This window comes from Anas platyrhynchos, chromosome 3 (genome assembly GCF_047663525.1).
Source record: "Anas platyrhynchos isolate ZD024472 breed Pekin duck chromosome 3, IASCAAS_PekinDuck_T2T, whole genome shotgun sequence".
In the NCBI taxonomy this organism is placed as follows: Eukaryota; Metazoa; Chordata; class Aves; order Anseriformes; family Anatidae; genus Anas; species Anas platyrhynchos.
Window position 1 is genome coordinate 79013249 of NC_092589.1, and position 14500 is coordinate 79027748.

Consider the following 14500-nt stretch of genomic DNA (forward strand, 5'->3'; position numbering starts at 1 on the left):
TTAGAACAAAGTTTGCAAAAGAAATGTTTTCATTTTCCCTTCTGATTCAAAAAACAGACTTTGACAGAACAAAGTAGTCATTTGTTTCTCAGTGTTGAAGGATCTGAATCAAGTAAAATCCCAATACAAACTACGGTTATCATCATTTCAATATACTGATCCAAAAGACTGCAGTAAGAAGCCAGGCTGGAAAAGCTAGGAAAAAAAAAAAAAAAAAAAAGAGTAATTGAATTGTAGCAATTATGCAATCTTATTTCTTAAAGTCATAAGGTCAAAATCATTTCTAATAAATAACTGGAAATTTAGACAGCATAAGATGAAAAATAATAGAATGTTTACAATTCATTAAGTCCAACAAACTCTCCAATAAAATCTAAATTGCACTTATTTTAATAAAGCAGTAAAAATGTTTAAGTCCATTCAATGATTTCCAGAGAAGAAAACATTTATTAATTCATCCCTTTACCGAGAGAAGAGACCAGAAAAGCATTGCTTTTCAAAGGGACATTGTCAAAGAGCTTGAACTTGGATTACCTTGTTCTCTAGAAATATGACAGTCTTTTATTTACAGAATAAACTAAATTAGGGTAAAAGCTTCACTCAAACACAACTGTCAATAATCAGAAGAAAAGATATTGCAAGAATTATCACAGAAAATTCATTGTTATGTAAGAGTGCGATTTTTTTTTTCTTGGAAAATGAATTTCAAAATATCCTATAAAAAATACTTTCTAAAAATGACTTGTTGCCGGTAATACTATAAAAGAAACACTTGCTTAAGCATTCCTTAAGTGAAGAATTCTAGAAAATGTGAAGAATCTGGAATATGAATAGGTCTTGCATGTAAATTTTTATTACTTACTTATAACATCTACACACACTGTCTGTGCAATTATCAGTAAATCTATTTTTAAACAAACAATTCTGCTTGTTTTTCTAGAACTACACTGTAGGCAGTACCTGCACATTTACCTGTATAATTTAAGTATTCTTTACCTCTGAACCATAAACTTCTACATAAAACATAGCAATACAAAAACAGTCAACACTTAAAATCTGTTCCTACATTTGGATCTACTGGCATGCATTTCTGGTTGTGTGGAGTCTGTTTTTCCTTCATGGCTCAGGAGAGGTATGTGAATTTTACTTTTAGGTGACTGGCAAATTTCTCTACAAGGTTATCAGATCAGAATATTTAAATTCAGCCAAAGCAGCAGATGTGTTGTGTTAGTTCAGTGGCTATTCATGGGCACATATTACAGGTATCAAAGGAGTTGTTATCAAAGATGATTCTAGCAAAATACCATTACCAACTGTCAACTTTTTACTATTTATCTCTTTGTGTTGCTAGACATACTTGTTTTATTTTCCTAGACTGAGAAAATTGATTACACAGAGATAACATGAAATGACATCATTTTAACCAAAAATTTTAAAGATTTCTAAAGCATTAAGAACTAAAAGTGATGCTTTTAAAAAGCACAAAAATATCTAATTAGCAATAATTTCTGAAGTTTTTGCCATGGATGATCAAGTAGTGAGGGAAAGGGGTGGATTATTTGAAACAAGGGAAGTGTTAATAATCCATCATAAAACAATTGTTTGAGAAAAGGGTAAAACAGTAAATACTATAGTCCATACAAGAATAAAGAAAAGAAGAATGGAGAAGAATGAGGAAATAATGCAGAGTATGCAGTGGAGTTTTTTAGAGTAAGAGGAGAGAGAATAATCTGTAATAGCTTTCCATTGGAAGCTGTTACTCCTAGAAGCCTGGCACCTGACCTGATTCTTCAGGATATGGATCAGATTTCTATGAATAAGAAATAATGAGTATATTTAAATGAGTTTAAATGGAAGAAACACCATGTCTTCACTAAGACACCAGGCTTACCAGCATTTTGTAGACTCCTAGAGAACAGAAAGCTCCTTGGACCAAAGACTACTGTTCCTTTTCACATGGTTTCCAAAAAAAAATCAGTACTGTAACACTACAGGTGTCTCTGCATTGCTCAGCTCCTCTTGATCACTCCCAGTAACCAATTCAATCTGAGTTCAATGCACAGGAAAAGGTCTCACAGATATGACATTCCTACAGACTTTGTAAAAACAGGCAGCTGGGTACGTGTCTGCTAGTTAAAAGACAATGAAGTGAACACAGCCTTTACTTAGCAGTGCCTCTCTTTCAAAGTGATTCTCTCTTGTTTAATAAACAGTGAGTTTATACTGCAGTCTGACTATTATTCAGTTAAAACTACAATTCACAAATATAAACCCATATGATATCAGGGTGCTTTTAGCCTTACAGAACCATTTCTTAAACCAAAAATCTCTTATTCAAGGTATACAAATAGACCAGTACACCAGTTCTTCCCTCTGAAGTGCAATCAGCCCCTCTCTCTGATCCTGCCCTGCCCTACAGATTTGGCATTCGTGGATCAGCACCAACAGGCCCAGCACCCACCCGCCCCCTTCTCCAGTCATTCCCCTCAAACTACAACCTGATCACTAAAAACAGCTACAGGAAAACTGAGATATGGCCACACTTGGAAACTTATGTAGACCTTAGTACTGCCCATCTGCACTGGCAGTATCCTAAGCACCTCTCCCAAAACATTTCAGACACTTCCAAAGAGGAAGGCTTTGTTGTAGTACCACTTTTTTTTTTTTTTTTTTTTTTTTTTTTTTTTTTTTTTTATCTCCAGCTATTAAAGAGAAGAAAAGAAGAAAACAGTCATACTAAATTTAAGTGTTTATGGAATTTAGGATCATCATAATATGTATGTCCTGAATATAAGGCACATGCACATTTAGGCAGCTATGAGAGCACTGATTCCCTGGGTTATATTCTGGGATTTAGGCAGCAAACTTCCACAAGTTTTATTCACCATGACAAACCATCTAGTTCTCAGTGTTCTTGATGATCAAACATCATGCACATAAAAGATGTCCAAAAGATGGTAAGAAGTATTTTAACTATTTTCTACTCTTGCTAGCATTCTGCCAAAATGTGCTGCAGATATCTACAGTATGATGTATAAGGAAATGTGCATTTTGTTACTATGCCACACTGTCATTCTTTGTATTTGGATGTTAGTTATCTATCCTTCGGATCAGCTGATTGGTATAACACAAACAGTTGCCTTCAGAGCATTTGAATGGGATCAGATCAGAAGTCCAATAAGTTCAACATCCTGCCAGCGACACCATCTCTGACAGCAGTCAGGAGAGAATACCAAAGGGAAAATAACAAAAATAAAATAAGCATAAAATAATTATTTCCCTTGCATGTTCTAGCAGCAGTTGGTATTCTGTGTTGTGTAAGCCTAAAATTGTGTTCATCTCCTGGAGTTTATGTTATCTTCATAATATTTGTCATCAGAGGTTTACACTGCTGGTGACTCATATAGGGTCTAGAAAGGAAGCAGTTCTACACCTCTCCTTACATAACTGACCTCTCTGTACTATCTAAGGGGAGGAACAGATGAGCAGATGCACCAAAACATGTTCATGTACAACATCCCGTTAAGATGTTGAGTGTGTGTTTTAAGACGTAAGGTATGTTTTACATTTATCTCCATTTACACTATCTCCATTTACCAGATCTCTCTGGAAGGCATCACACAATCCTGAGCATAGGTTGAAAGCAGCAGCTGGAGAACACTGCTGTTAAGAAAAGATGGATCATACTGCTTCTGTTATTACTGCCACTTGAAGCAGAATTTAACTGGAAGAATCTCTTACCAACTGCTACATCATACTAAGTCTGGCAAGACAAGTTTACTTTATTAACGACATTTACATCTGAGCTGCAATAAAAGCAAGTTCATAAACCCTGTTGAAACTACTGAATTAGAAGACTACATTGCCTTATCAACTAATATTTTGAGAAGCATCTTTTGAAATGTGAGTTTCCAAAGTCTACTATCCAAAAAAGTATGACGAGGGACTGCTGTTATGTCTGCAGCAGAGTGCTCACAAGATATCCCACAATCTTGATTGGATCAAGATACTTCCTGAACCAGAAGTAGTGAGCACTGCTGTGTCAGCGCACAGCTGTGACCAATTTAACTGGTGTGTTAACATGTATGATGTATTGGCTTGGACATAATAATATGTTAATTCAGTGGCATTATTTTTGAGACCCTAGCTAGTGTCATTGCACTTCAAATATGACATAATCAGCTTAATTAACCCTCATTCTAGGGTCAGAAAAAATCTTGTGTGTTATCATACTGTTTACTCATAATGGATAGGTGGCTTTTGTGTGTCCATGATCATCTGGTACATCTAGCTGATTTCAGTGCTATTAATGGCTTTAAGAAGTATTATGATACGGTATTGATTTCAAAAAGGCTATATCACTGTGCTAATTTACAAGAGATTCAATTACTAAAGATGACTGGCAATGTTTATTGAAAAATGTGCCCTCCCTTCTTGTGAATGTATGACTAAAGTAAATACTAAAAATCAAGATCAAAATATTCAAGAGAAATCGGAAATGCGATTTCTAAAACTTTAGAAATAAGAAACAATTTCCAGAGAATAAAAGTTCAGAAAACTACGTAGCTGTGAAGTATCTCAAAATGCGTAATTTTTGTCAATTATTTAAATGATCAGATCTTCAGGTTTGTTTTTGTTTGTTTATTTGTTTTTTTTTTACAACCATATTTGCTCATGTAACACAAGAACAACAGAAGAGTTTTTTGTTTCAAAGTGTAAAGGTGATCTCTATATATGATCAGAGTTGTGAGGGCTGTTTACAGTTAGTCCCTTGGTGAAACACAAATACCATTCATTCCATGGACCTTTGAAAATGTGGTTGTTTGTTTGTTTTTTTGTTTGTTTTCTCCTGAAAGGAACAGAGAAAAGAGAGTCCCATTCCTCATTACATCTGTAATGGGGCTGCCACAACCTCATGGAACATCAGCTTGTATTTGCACTCTTTGTTGAACTGAGAGAGGTTATTTTTTTAGTATTTAGTCTACTAAATATAGCCATTTATTGATAACCACATTGGCCTGAGCAGAGGATAAATGAAAATATCTTTGGTGTGTTGTGTTACTGGTAAGGTTGACTGGTAATTAAAATACAATTTTAGCACAATTTTACAGATTTTATCCATTTACTTTAAATTATTAGATCTAATCTGTTATAAAATACATACGTATCATGTTCATTTTTTTTTTCAGAAATAGCAGTTTCTGTATTTAGGTATATATCCTGTTAAGTCTATTAGAATACACAACACGCAATGATATATGATTCATTACTCATGCCCACTAGTTAATGTGGAACACATTTTCCAGTACAGTTTTCATGATAATGTATTTTCATTTCTACAGATTAAGCTCGAAGTGAGACAGCTGTCAATTTATTCTCACTACTCTCTAATTCCATTGTTCCAAACTTAAACTTCACATGTCATACTGACAATAAGGACAGCTTAATGTTTAATGCACTTCTAAGTCATATAAGTGCACCTGGTAAACTACAGTGCAAAACTCTCATCAGGAATCCTGAGAAATCTCCAAGAAAATTATAATTCCTTGCAGCCTGTGTGTGTGTGTTTACTAAACATACTGTAGACAGAATGAAACATAAGGCACCTTCTGAAGTGGAAAATTACTCCAGTGGCAGATGGACAAGCTTCCTCTGCTTTCTTCCCAGGAAGAAATTTGCCTCTGGAGGTTTCAGATCTTGTCATCAGACACCATCATGACCTCCTATCTCAGAAAACTTTTCTCTGCAAGAATGATAGTGAAACGCATACTCATATCCAGACTATAGCATGAACATCTAGAGGTGGGATTATAACAGTAGCATTGTTTTCAGTTACCACATACACCTACCTCTATGAAGGCTAGATACCACTTATCAGGAAGAAAACTTTTCCTTTTTAATCCATGATAGATAACTTCAGAATAATTCCTTTTTACAGTCATGTTCAAGTTTGCTATTACCAACTCTTCAGCCAGAATGTCTTTTCCAGCCAAATTTATTTAAATGCTTGCTGTCAAAACAAAGATTACATCATTTTACAACCCTGTTTTAAAGTCTAGGTAGCCAGGGCATCTGCAAAATGAAGGTTAAGCTCATTTACTTTGGCAAAGGCTTTGTGAGCAACTAATGAAAAGTGGTATCTATATATAGTTGTTTTAATAATGTACTGGCTAATGGCTTATCTTCCAAAAACCCATATTGATTTTCATTCACATTTTTTAAAACATTTATTTTCATTAGTTCCTATTAGGCTTCGGAATCCCTTTAGATAAAAAGGACTTCCTTTCTCTACCATTCACTTTTCTCTGGGAAACAAACAAACAAATAAACAAACAAAAGACAGTAGGAAATAATTTTATAAGTATTAGTATAGTTGGCTAAAAAGTAGTTCTATGACACAGTTTGTATAGTGTCATCCCACATGCTGATATAAATATGATGGCTGATGAAATACAAATGGATGAAGGGATGAAGCAAAGCTTTGGCACTATATGATTATATCGTTACCAAGTTCTAAAAAACAGAGCAATGGGAAATCATAATAACGTTGCCCAAAAGATGAACGGGGCAGTGATGATCTAAAAGAAATGACAAATAAAATAAAACTAAGGAATTCAATTGAAGTCTGGTGACCTCAATACAGAACTCATTGTAAGAATGAGTATTTTTACAAATTTCCCTTTCAATTGTAGATATACGATACTGCTATAAAAAGATGTTTTGTGTAAAAGATGTTTGGTCAGGCCACATACTAAATGACCTCTTCAACAGACTGTTCCTGTTCCATTTTAATAATCAGCTCTTTCTCTACCTCTTTTCAGGAAATCTCACTAGACAGATGCTCAACAGAACTTCATTTCACTGACAGTTGGAAACATTTGTTAATTTCCACACTTCTTCATACCAACCTGTTTTTAGACATTTGCTCAAGTCTTGTACAAGTTCCCTAGAGTATCTAGAAGCCTTCTGGAGGCTTCAAATCATATGAAATGAGCATAAGATGCCACTAGCATGCTTTAATGACAAACTAAGACAGAGAACCTGCATTAAAATTCATATTGTCCACAGAGACATATCAACAAACATACAGTACACCAAGATGCAGATGGCTAGAAATCCATCCTCCAACATCTAGAACATATGTATCTCTACATCTCTAAAGCACTGATTCCTCCACAACTGTGGATCATCTTCTCTACCACACTCTTTGAACAAACTCCTCCTTGTCGATGTTGCCTGGTCCCGACAGTCCTCTCCCAGGCCGACCTTGATTCTAAAGCCTGCACACATTTATCTTTGAGAGCTCATGGTTCTAAGAGTCCTCGTTATTTCAGTGACATTTCCATATCTGTCCATATCTATCTTCATGGACCCCTCTGCCAGCCAGCTCACCAGAAGGCTGCATTGCCTTTCAACATCCTGACCCCTCTTTGCACCATGATGCTCCCACCCTACTTTATGATCTCTCCTTTCTACGGAGAATTTTTGCTCCACCACAGCCACTCTCAGCCAAAGCTGTTTCCTCTGGAAAATAAATAAATAAACAAACTAATAATAATAACAATAAATACCAACCCTCGGTCTGCATTTGGACTGATACAATCTATCAGCCATACCTACAGAGTATGTCTTGTAGGAACCAATTAATGTACCCAAGAGACAAAAAGCTTCCAGCATAAATGTTATTGGGCCTAGTATCCTTTTGATGGAGGAGTATTACATAGGAGAAGCACAGATAATAAACAGAGAGCACTGAATTCTCTGAAATATTTTGAGGATGAGTTTTGCTTTGCTTGTATTCAGTCTCTTTCTTCCTTAGTTTCCTACTGCACCAACCTGACAATTTTCCAGGATCCAGATGGAATTTAATTGCAAATAAGTTGCTAGAAGTTCAAAAGTCTGTCTGCATTACTAGGAATCAAGAGTAGCAGTTTAAATAACCATGCAGTGTGCATTATTTGTATTACTACTGTTGCGATTATTTGTTGTATTAAGACAGAACCTAAGATTCCTTTTGATTTTCTCTACAAGCAGAGGAAAAAACACGTTTTCACTAGAGACCTTACAATCTGAACATAGAGATACAAGAAATGGGATACTATGTGAAAATAATGAAAAAAGAAAGTCTGACAAGAAGAGATTTCAAGGGCATCAGCAGCCTAACTGTTGCCAACTTGTAACAACATAACAAAAGAGAGTTTTAAGGAGGGATGCTTTGGGAATAGTAAAAGCCTCCTGAGCTTCAAACAAAGCATGGGGAAAAGTTTGAGAAGAATGGTTGAAAATTTAGCAAGTGAACAATGGAAGCTGGATCAATCTTTTTTAATGAGGAATATGAAATAATTCCTAGCATGAGAGCAAGTTGCAGAGAATACTGAAAGAGAACACTGTACATGGAGAGTACAGAAAATATGAGCAGATGACAAGACAGAAGAGAAGCTGTTTTGAAGCAGCAAGATGTTTTTGTGCAGTATTAAGTATCCTTACTATTTTTTTCTGGCCTACTATGAATGTAGATAAGAACTGTAACATTTTATGGATTTACATTTTATAGAAGATTGAATATGTGAATTCATACAGCACATTTACACTATTTCTAGTTTAACTTTGCAAAAAAAGCCCAAACTGAGATTATAGTATGAATATTTATCACTATTGTACTTTATAAAACCTATACATAGGTTGGTATTCTTCATATTGTGTAAATTATATGGAATTTTGCAGAATGGAATGCATATGATCCACTTGTGCAATATTTCCTGGAAAACACTGGTAAACATAAATGTCTTTGAGATGTCTATCAGATATTCTGATTACTGTCATTCTATTTACTTATATCTTTCAATGGAGAAACAAATAAATTTGGAATTCAAAATATTATCAATAACTCACTTTCTATCCACCCTGAATATTTGTTTCTTTTGCTTAGCCTTATTCTTTGCCACCCAAGTTAAGATGATGACTCAAAAGGAAGACACTCTGGCATATGTATCCATTATTCCTTCTACAATGTATTACTCCCACTGATTTTCATGGGAATTATGCATGTGAAAGGACTGCATTATTAGGCTAGATTAGGAGAAGACATTTGGAATACTTAAATCATCATACCACTTCAGAACCTAATATTTGTAATGGTCCTTGATTCTGGAGCAATATAAAAGCAGAAAATAGCACTCCTGTAAGTATATTGTGTGTTGATTTTCCTCAACTTTTTATTACATATATTACTAAGAATTGCACTGCATTATAAATAGTTTCTTGGCTTTTTGATATTACAACAAGTACAGAAATATGAATCAGATCACTCCAAAAAACCTTGCAATATTCCTAAGCACTGGAAGAGGACAGTAAAAGTGTAACATTTTAAACATATGAATTAGATACCTGTGCATTCACATAAAGGCCCTTAAACTTTTCTTTGATAGCCACTATGTCTTCATGATCAGTATACATCAGCGCTGATCCCCTGTAAATATCACAAGTCATCTCTAATTTTTCAGCCATGTCTCTTCCATTGTGGCTTCAGAAGTGATGTTCTCCTGCCATTCCACAGAAACTCAAGCATGCATGAACTGTCTTCCTCTGACCTAGGAATGATAGTGGGCCCTTCCTTACTCAGGATTAAAAATGAATTGACCTTCATTTCACTATAACAGCCTGGGTAAACCACAGTTTGCTCTTTCATACATACACAACTCAGATGTAAAACAAGTTTGTTAGGCTAGGTTAGGCTAGTTGGAATGTGCTAATTTCTAGCCTTTTTTTTTTTTTTTTAATCTAAAGCAAACCACTCATTTTTGCTGCACTACCTTAATTCCTAGTTGTCACGAATGTCCTTGCTACTTCCATAAGTAGTTTTCTCACCTGATATTCTTATTGTTTCAAACTGGGATTGTCCAATCCAACTGGGAATATGTGGAAAAATTCAGATTTTAACTAAACTACAGCAGGGCACAGGGCACAGTCTAAAATTTTGACACTTCAGTAATGCTTCTGCACTCTGAAACAATCCACTGAGGATTTTACGCTTTAAGTATGATGGCCCACATCTGGACATGATTAATCGGGTCAAAGCCAGGTACTCACCATGAGAGTTAAGGCTATTGGATAATTTATCCCTAAAGGATACTCATTGGAGCATAAAACTGTGAACTAAAAACTTGTTCAAACAAATCTTTTCACATTGTTCTAGATTGTATCTTGGATTAACAAATATCATTACACCTGTAACATGAAAGTCATATTGTTAAGCCTTCCTTAAAAATAAAAATAGAATATTACCTTTATTTAAATGAAAATGTAGAATTTCAGTTGTAATATCATGCCTGAATCTGGAGATGTGCATTTCAGATGAGAGCAAGAAATAGTGATCTGACATAAAAGAGAAAACTAACCTTTTCTTTCAATAAGGAAGAAAAGAACAATTTGGGATTTATTAAGAGAATAAAACAATGAGAATATGATTAAGGATCTCAAATATGCATAAGTCTGCTGCAAAGAGTAAAATAAATTCCCTGTAAAAACAGTGCAAAAAGTAGCAGGTGCAAGTAACTTTTAGCAAGTAAAGTTTCATATCAGAAATCAGGAAAAACTTTCTAATGGTAAGGCAAGTGAAACACTGGAACAGATTATTTAGGTAACTAACCATAAAAAATCTTTAAAGAGAAAGTCAGCAAGCATCCATTAAGAAAGATAAATTTTATTGATCCTGGCTTTGAAGGAAGAGTCAGGGGGTAGGCACGACACACGTTTGGAGTCCTTTTCAGCTGTATGATACCAATACCACACATCAGTGTAATTAGATGTGGGACCTTGACTTGGAATGAAAGTCATATTCTGTAAATGACTCAGTCAACTTCTTAATGAAGACGATCACTTGGATTCTGATGCAATAATTTAGTTATGGATCACCTAGCTACATTGATCTAGTCTGCAACTTCTTTATTCAACAATTCAACAATAATTACTTCCAGGACTGGACGATGCATGAACATAACATCTAATCTAACATCTAACACCATACAGCACTTTGCTTGCCAAAAGCTGTGACTTATTAACTGGTTCCATGGCCTTAGAGCTGGCCAATATTAGCAACAGCTGCTAATAACATGGAATTCCAGATGTAGTCTTTGATGGAAATTTTCAAAATTAATTAGCTTCAGATTGTTTTCCCTCAAAATTCTAGATATACCCAAAATTCTTAACCCTGTATCCGTACCTTACCATTGATATTGAGTGGTATTTTTTTGGGGGGGTGGTTTTGTTGTTTGGTTTCATTCGGTTGCATGTTTTTGTTTTTAAGTCTAAAAATTTTAATGGTAGATCATCTTTAATCTCTATAATAATAACCCTGTAAACACTGCATGAGAATATGTTTACTTCAGAGCAGTACACAAAATAATTAAATTACCTCTACTCACCCTACTTTATTTCCAATAAAATTTATGGTTGTTCTATTGTGAGAGCTCAGGATAAATGTAAGGCTGCCAGTCTGACAAGCCACTAAGTATGAAAAAGTAACACTCTCCAACTTCATTTCAACATTCCTGAGTTGTTTCATTCTACAGTAAGCAGCATATATAAGTAGGGAAATTGCAAAACTGTGCAAATTTCTTACATTTCAATCATCTGATTTAACACCATGCGAATGATACAAGGAAGAAAAAAAAAAAAAAAAAAAGAACAAACTTGCATTTTAAATCATGTTTTGGATGGTGAGAACTGAGCTGTTAGAAAAATAACACGTTTTGTAAAATGCATATACAGTACAGACCATGACAACCGAGAATGGCACAACAGCAATACAGTGAGCATCAGGTGTTCTCAAAGTTTCTGCACTCAACAAAGTAGCTCCTCTTCAAAGCACTGCCATTTGACAGCGGTTACAAATGTTTCTGCGTCAGATAAAACCCAAAATTTTAAAATACGTGGAGTCTCTGCTATAGACATTCTGTCTCTAATGATGTGTACATTATTGCTCTTTGCTTAACCTTTAAAAAAAAAAAAAAAAAAAAAAGCCACAAAGCACAACTCCACCTCCATCCTCCAAATTAAAAAAGTTGCCAAAAAGAGTGAAATGAACCCCAGCCTGCCCCCTTGGGCTGCCTGCCCTGTACTCACCATCCCGGGCTGGTTTTGGAGACTTTCTTCCCCTCCCCCTGCACCTAAGCACAATGAGTGAGAATGGAGAGTAGTTTCAGCATTAAATTTGAACTTCCCTGCTTTTGTTAGCATGAGTCACCACCTTAACATTATCTCAACTGTAGACTTTTATCTGTGAATATCTAAGCCCTGTCTTGTGGAAAACTAATTACTGAGCCACTGAGAGGCTTCATAATGTCCTGCATTTAAGTCCTGAACATCATACATAATGCATAGGAAGCAGTCTCTGCACTCTGATTACAGAACACTGTCATTAAGAGAGCAAATTAAAGATGTGAATAATTCACTGGCTGAGCTTATTGTCAGTGCTGCATTGTGAAATTAGAATTTCTAATAAGTACTGCAATTTTTTTAACCCAATTAACACAGAGAACATCTTGAGTCTGATTAGTACAATAAAAATTATTACCTTATTCTTTTGCTTCACAACAGCCAAATTAAATACTGTACTTAATTATGCAGCATTCATCGCTTCTGTGCTAGAAATAATAAAAATAAAAAAAAATCTCACTATCACTTTAATAAGACTTCCAATATTGAGAATGCAATGAAAAAATAGAGCATTAAGAATCTCTAAGCATAATTTCATGTTGCAAAGTTAGTGCCTTTTCTTTAAGACTTTGCAAATCGGTTTTAATATCAGCAGTCGACCATGATGTCACTGCTGAGGTCTTCTTTGGAAACAAAAACGTATTCAAAAAAAACCTACAAAATGACCCTTCGGAACAAGCTCTGAATATATATTGTGAATTAACTTTCTCTGGGCTGATGTGAAGACAAGAAAAAAAAAACAACCTTGTACCACTTACTGACTTGAAACCGAATACACAAATATACAAACATACCAATATATAAACATCTATATATACGTTGTTTCAAAAAAGATGCTTAAAATATATGATGAAAAAGCAGGAGCTGGATCAGCTCTCTTACCTCAGCTCCCTCTTGGCACGGGATAGATAACATCCTTTCATCCTAGAAAGGAGGAAAGTCCAATTCAACATCCAGCATGTTGATTTTCTCCCACACGGTGCCTGCTGCCATGTTAAATAAAGAGAATCATCACTGAGGATGCAGCTTTTGTCTCCAAATATTTTTATGCTGCCTTTTAGTGTCAAGGAGCCCAGGAACCTTAGCACATCTGGCAGTAGACACCACTGACTGCAGCTGCTGCAATGGTCTTTTCCTCAGCCCTATTTCAATTCCAGCTCCTTTTTCATCCTGGGGAAGTTTAATCACCGAGCATGAGTGGAAAAGAAAAAAAAAAAAAAAGGAAAGAAAGAAAAGAAAAGGTGGCATTGCAATCATGAGCTTTCTTGTTGTTTTATTTTTTCCTAGAGACAGGGACTGCAGCAAACACCTTGCATCTTTGTCTAGTTCTTTTAGCATGTGCGTGCAAGAGAGAAAAAAAAAAAAAAATCCCTGAAAATTATTCAGGCACAATGCAAGAGACATAAGGGGAGACAAAAAGACAGAGAGAGAAGGAGAGAAAGAGGGAGAAAGAGAATGAGGGAGAGAGAGAGAAGGAGAGGGAGAGAGAGGAAATAGAAAGACTAAGAGAGGGAGAGGGGGCTGTCAGTGCAGATAAATCTGCATATGGAAATCAGGGTTATCCAGGGTACAGTTTTATTTAACCATGATGTACTGTTTTTTTAATTAGACAGGAATTTAGAGAAGGAAATGAGGGATTCTTGCATACACAAGAGCAAACGAAGCATTTTTAATCACAAGAGAGTTTTTGCAGTGAGCTGTAGCAGCAATGGCAAAACTTTTTATAGTAACTTTCTTGTTAGGAACAAAAGTTTCAGGCACCGCTGCTGATTTACACACACAAGCAAAACTTGAAATGCATTCTGAAATGAAATCAAATCAGGACACCCAAAATAATGCAATAAATGTTGAAAAGAACCAGAAGCCACCAAGTACACAGTATCTATTTTAACCTAGGTCATGCCAGGTAAAGGCTTTAGGACCTTCTCCTTGGCCCCTACACTTGTGGTTACTGATACAGCCAATGATATAATAATACTGACACAGCTCATTTGGTAAATGAGAACAGCAAAGCCCAGCTTGGGCTTCAAATGCAATAAACACTTCCCATGCTCGATGAAAATTGCTCATTTAGAGCCAGGAGCACTGCCTGACCACGCAGGGAGGATGGATAAGGGTTTGTCAGGCATCAGAAATGACTTGCTATTGGGAAGGATGGGAACGAACGAGGTGAGGTGGCAGAGAAAAAAAAGAGGAGGAAAATGAGGTTTTGGGATAGAAATTTGACAGCTAGACTAAGAGGAATCAGAAAAAGCAGACTGTTGACATACCGGAAGATTTAGAA

General features: G+C 35.6%; 1 long non-coding RNA gene across 2 annotated transcripts in view; it reads right to left on the bottom strand.

The window, feature by feature from the left end:
- The window catches only part of LOC119716647 (uncharacterized), a 155549-nt gene extending 141792 nt beyond the window's left edge, over positions 1–13757 (bottom strand). Inside the window, exons 1-3 of one of the 2 annotated variants that reach the window (XR_011807870.1) lie at positions 13099–13757; positions 12575–12644; positions 12124–12167 (exon numbers count right to left, since the gene is read on the bottom strand). This is a non-coding gene — a long non-coding RNA (uncharacterized lncRNA). The remainder of the gene's footprint in view (positions 1–12123; positions 12168–12574; positions 12645–13098) is intronic. The other variant, XR_011807871.1, reaches the window with a different exon arrangement.
- Between the last annotated feature and the right edge of the window lie 743 nt (positions 13758–14500).